The 6,021-nt window shown below is 35.3% G+C and overlaps 1 long non-coding RNA gene across 1 annotated transcript; it reads left to right on the forward strand.

The window, feature by feature from the left end:
* The first annotated feature begins 353 nt into the window (after positions 1-353).
* Positions 354-2,510, forward strand: LOC145100625 (uncharacterized). Its single transcript, XR_013705166.1, has 2 exons — positions 354-617; positions 2,178-2,510. It is a non-coding gene; the product is annotated as an uncharacterized LOC145100625 (long non-coding RNA).
* Positions 2,511-6,021: the final 3,511 nt, after the last annotated feature.

Raw genomic sequence — 6,021 nt, forward strand, 5'->3', positions numbered from 1 at the left:
TCGAACAACGATTATTGTAAATGATTTTTAGTTTTTATGATAATAAGTTAAAATAAAGTGAGTAAAAATGATGTTAATTAATATCTAAGAGAACTAGTTAATATTTAAAAGAATCAAGCAATTATTAAGAGGTATATAATATAATTAAATTAATCATAGTTGGAGGGTTTAAGTTGATAATGTGGCAAACTATATAATTCTAATTATAAGTAAGGGTTAGAAATAATTCAAACAAAAATAGAAGGTTGATTATGATCAAAAGAGCATACATAGAGGGCTAAAGTTGTAACTTGTTCTTTAAAAGCCAAATACAAACGATGGAATCAATTAAAGCCTCGTAACCCCATGTCGTTTGTTTCCTTGGTCCTCGTAACCCCATTCGTTTGTTTCCTTTATCCATTTCTTTACGAGTCTTTATGGGTATTAAAAAAATGATCGGCAACTACTAGTTCATGGTGTACTTCGATCGATCTCAATCCAAGAACAAAAAGAAAAAAAAGAAAAAGAAACCGAACCCTCTCTTGAAAGGGTGAGTGTGCGTCACAAGCAACAAGGAAGAAAAAAAAAACGATCGTGTGTTTAGGGAAGAAGGAGGCTGCGAATTTTGCCAAGGATTGGTAAATAAAAACATCTTTTAATCTCTTTGTGTGTTTGCATGTCAAATTCGGTATCAATAGGTGATTGTTGTTGTTGATTCTCTTCTTAATTGGTGATTACAATCTCATCTCCTTATTCCTAGAAACTTTGAAGGTTCATATGGTTCAATTTCACTTTTATTGGGTGTTTATGATGACTCAATTGCTGTCAAAATTGCTTATGAACACTTTCATTAAGTTTATTGCTCAAGTTTATGTTTTGATCAAAGTTTTGGAGTCACAATTCTTCTTGTTGATTTCTAAACCTTATGTTAAATTCAACCGTGAATCAAATGGATATGTTTATGTGACTAAATCATGCTATTTCTGTTAAGAAGTTAATTTTTACCCTTATAGGTGTTCTTAGTGATGGCTTAATGCGTTAAGTGGTCAAAAAGCCTTTGAAATCCAAAGCTAGGAAATTCAGCAATAATTACCAATCTGTCCCTATATTGGAAAAATTGTAAAAAAATCACCAGGAGTCTCAAAGTTTCCATTTGAGTCTAGTTTATCCTTGAAATTTTCCAGAACCCGTTGTTGCTTGTAACTTAGGTGAAAATCGCCTTTTCCACTAGTTGGTCAGAATTTAGCTGCATTGATAGGCAGTTTTGTAAAAATCATATAAAATTGTAGAAAAATTGTTTGGACCTTCAAAAGTACATTCTGAAAAGATAAAAGTCTAAGCTTCTGGAATATGAAATAAAAACGGAATTTTAATTGTTAATTGATTTATGTGTTTGGCTTATAAATTTGTCATCTTTGGCATTATAGAACTCCAATAACCTTGCTATTTGAAATGTAATAGGGGCAAGGGTGATAGTTTAACCAATACAATATTTTAAGTGTGAGTTGGTCACATTTTTGGCAAAGGTGAGTGTCACACCCCCAAACCTGAACGACGGAAACGTTCGGGGGCGGAGGACGTCATGTACAATATCATAACAATGGAATAGTAAAGAAAGTACACACCACCATAATATAAATATATTTGAAAAGTTTACATGATTGTATGTGTTACATGTTTGAATATCAAATACTATATGATGATCCAAAATATGTTACTAACGCCAACGCGTTAGTCTTCAAAAGTAGTTGCTACCTGGTTTAGCGTTTTCCTGAGAATACAAGTTATTTCAAAGAAAAAGTGTCAACAATAAAGTTGTTGAGTTCATAAGTAGTGTTTTGAGAAAATTTATGTCATTCGAAAGTTCGTGTATGTTTTCCAGAAAATCCGATATTTTCTTATGAGTGTATGAAATGAGTATGAATGATTGTTGTATAAATTGTAAGTATTGGAACTAGGAAAATCCTATATTTTCCTAAAAGTGAAATGCCATCTCAAATGACCAAGACTGTAACCTGTAAGAAACTATGACATGCTCAAAAGATGATGTATAGTCTTATTGTAAAACAAAACTACAAAAAGATTGTGTTTGTATGTGAAAAGAACTGTATCTGTTACTTTTCCCGTGAAAACGTAATACCATAATAATTGTCTATACAATGAGTTTTTATAACCGTACTATCATAATTTTCCTGTAGCGACGTTCTTCAGGCGTCGAAACGAGATGACACTTGTCACCCCGAGGATTGTAGCTAGCAGCCAGGGCGCGAGATCATTAGTCCCGTATAGATCTATACACACTTGTCACGTTCTTCGGGCGGGAGATTCTGGTTATAAACAGGACTTTTAGTGGTACCTTAAAAGGTATATTGAAGATGAATGACTCACGGATCCTCAATTAAGTCACGTATTAGAATGAATATGTTTGTCTCTAAAATAATTACCCTTTTCTACAGTTTTGACAAGGCATAATAATGATTTGTATGTTCTTGCATGTTTACAAATGTTATAGTAAAAATGGTTACCCTTGATATGATGCAAACATATAGATAAACTTATAGTATTTATAATGATGTTTCATTCCGAGAGGGTAAAGTAAGTTAAGATGTTTTGCATGTTAACAAATCCATATGATAGTTATTCAAACAATCTGAAAATGTATAACGAAATATAGACGTTTTCACACGAGGGTAACTATGTGTTTACTTTTATTCTCCCCCGTAATATGTTAAAAGCATTTAAAAAGTATTTAAAAACGTAGAAATGGGGGTATGAACTCACTTGATTGAAGTGGTGGCTTGAAGAAATTGAGACTAAAAATTAAGCAGAACTTCGACTACAAAAGCTGATTTCTCGGGAATTCTCGAGACCCTCGGGAGCGTAGAACTTTTGTCAAGGCTTGAATATGAAACCAGAATGTCGGGATAACCTCGCGAGGTTAGAAGTGCGAAAATTGGGAGCGTTAGTAGTGAATTAGCAACATCTGTCCGTCACCCTTGCACCCTTTATATAGGGGCTGGAAAAGATGCGAACGCGGGGCGTTCCTGCTGGGTACAAGGGGCTTTTCCCCTGAACGCATCGCGTTTCGAAGCCCAAGTACGTCATTACTTGCGAATCTCGGATGGGATGGCGAAGGGACATGTTTGTGAGCATGAACGTGGGGCGTTCCTTTAGGGAGCGCAGGGCGTTCCCTTTGGACCAGCCTCAGAATGTGCGCTGTTTTCTTGTAAAATCCGTAATTTTCGCATACGAGCTCCGATTTTGACATTCTTTATATCCACGCGTATCTAAGAAAATGCTTTACAACTCTCATTTACACTTCGTCGGCTAATTTTGACTTTATTTTTAATAATATATTTTTAACAGGCCGGGACTGGAAAAGCCCGTTAAAAAGCCATAACTTCTTCATCCGACGTCCGTTTTTGTCTGTCTTTTTACTGTTGTATCACTATTGTCGAAACCTTTGACTCTCATTTAGACTGCGTTGGCCAAAAGTCGCTCGATCTCTATTTCGAGTTTTTAGCTATCTACCGCTATATCCGAAACTTCGAAAAATCATAACTTCCTCATACGAAGTCAGATTTGGGCGTTCTTTTTATGTATGTTCATGGTTTAGGGATATCTACGAGTTTCATTTAGATACCTAAGGCCAAAAAGTATCTTATCAAGATTTTGCATTTAAGGCTTAACGACGCTTTACCGGTATTGTTACGGATCTTCGATTGGTCATAACTTCTTCATTATAACTCGAATTTTATTGTTCTTTATATTTTTGGAGACCTTGATACGATATATATCACTTAGTATACTCAAACTGAGCTTTTTGAACATTTCATTTTAGTCGCTATTTTTTATTAATTCACAAAGATATTACAATAGTTGACTTCCAGTCATTACATTAACCTGAAATATCGGGTTGTTACAGTTAGTCAACTTGTCGTTTTAAAAGTACATTTCTAGGAGTATCCCATATCTTAGATGTATCGGGATGAACCTAGTTATCTAGGATGCATGTGACCTTTTGATGAGTGATTGTAATGCCAATCTTGTTGAAATGTTTTATATGTAATGATATCTAGGATGTTGCATGCTAGACTCTTCTTTGTTTGGTGTGAGATGTGATCTAGGGTCATGCTAGATTGAGTGAAGTGTATGAACATTATGTGAGCATGTTAATTCTTGTTTGAAAATATTTGTTTAAAATGTTTTAGGATAAGCATGCTAGTATTGTATCAACTTTATAGATGAGTTGTGTATGAAAGTAGTGTGGGATGTAAAATGTGATAACTTGATGAAATTATATGTTTGCATGAAAATAACCCTTAAAAAGGTAATATGTTAATAAAAGAAAATTCATAATATTTACATGATTACTTGAAAGGGTAAAAGTGCAACTCCTTATTTAATTAATTATTATTAAATCTAAAAGGGGAACACACTAGCTGGGCGAAGGGTAGTAACCTAGACATAGGTATGCACCCAATCCGGATATTATGATGACCCAGTGGGTTGAAAGATACCTATAGGATAAAGCACTTAATCCAACTGTGACGCCGACCAGTTTTTCTAGACAACCACTCATGACATGGTCTTGGTACACCTTGGTATACCTGGACTAGAGTGATGTTGGTCAAGCGGTGGGACCAGTGCAAACATCACGTGGGATTTGGGAGGTGTATCTGTTGGTATTGACACCGCTTGTACCAATACTGAATGACAACGCATGTACATGTATGTGCACAGTCAGAGTAGCGAACGCAGCACACTGGGAGCAATGATTACGGGTGAGAGTCGTGCCTCACTTACTGCATTGGGTCGTGCCAGTCACGTTAGTAGCGAACGAGGTCTTGCTTTGTAGGTTTTGCGGTGAATAAATAGACCCAAACTAAGAGGTAATACTTTAATAATTATAGGTGTGAGCGGTGAGTAATTATTAATGTAAGCGGAGAAACATAATATTATATAATAATATTTAAGCGGTGAATCGATAAGATTAAATTAGTTACAGCGTCGTTGAGGCGAGTAACTAATAAAACAAGCTCTAACTAAAGAACTAAAGTAAATTTAGCTAAACCTGTGTTTGTTATGTGGTGTGATGTTGCATGTCTTGCTAATGAGTCTTTGACTGTGTGTGGATGTTTTGTGTGATTATGTCTATGATATGTGTGTTCTCTTGATATTGTATTGTATTGAGTCACTTAACTTATGCTAACACTTGTTCTTTGCTTGTTGGCTTTCCTTGTGTGTTGGAACATGTAGCTTGACATGATGCTTTGGTGAGGATGGGAGCTTTTGGGTAGTCTTAGCTAGTATCTTTAGTTATGATCCCATTTGGACATCATGAGTTTCATCATTATGTTTTTGTGAACTTTAAATTTTGATGGGTGTGTTTTCACATGAAAATAACTTTGGTGATGTTTTTGAAATAAACCTAATAAGTCTTCCGCAACATATTCTGATAAATAAATGTTTTTAAAAATAAAAAAATTTGGGTGAAAAAACACGATGTTACAATTTGAGTGACCACCACGACTAGGACGAGCTCTACGAGAAGAATTTGTGTTACTAGAGTTGGTGCTGCTGTATAGCATCGTCGGTGACGAAGAATGGTCTAAGTGTAACATCCACAAAATTCATAAAAAAAATTAAACTTTTAAAACAACCCATAAATCATCATTGTTTACAATTAGTATTCAAAACATGTAAAATATCAGAGTTTTCCCAAAATCATAAAACAAAACTCAAGGAGGTGTACGATCATGCCTTCGACTTCCCGCGATCCTCTGAGGTACCTGAAACTTAATCCAAAACTGTAAGCCCAAAGATTAGTGAGTTCCCCTAAAATACCAATACACAAACAAATAGCACATATACAATAACAACATGCAATGGGTCCATAACTAACAAACTGGATTACCCTAAGCCCACAACATAAGTCAGGCTTGCTCCCTAGCCTGATCAGTCCTTAGAATGAATACGACTAAGCGCTTAATACGAGTCTGGCATGCCCTTCCCGACACTCAACTCGTATCTGGAATGCTC

Source organism: Lactuca serriola, chromosome 4 (assembly GCF_051521515.1).
Source record: "Lactuca serriola cultivar US96UC23 chromosome 4, Lser_US96UC23_V15, whole genome shotgun sequence".
Classification (NCBI taxonomy): domain Eukaryota; kingdom Viridiplantae; phylum Streptophyta; class Magnoliopsida; order Asterales; family Asteraceae; genus Lactuca; species Lactuca serriola.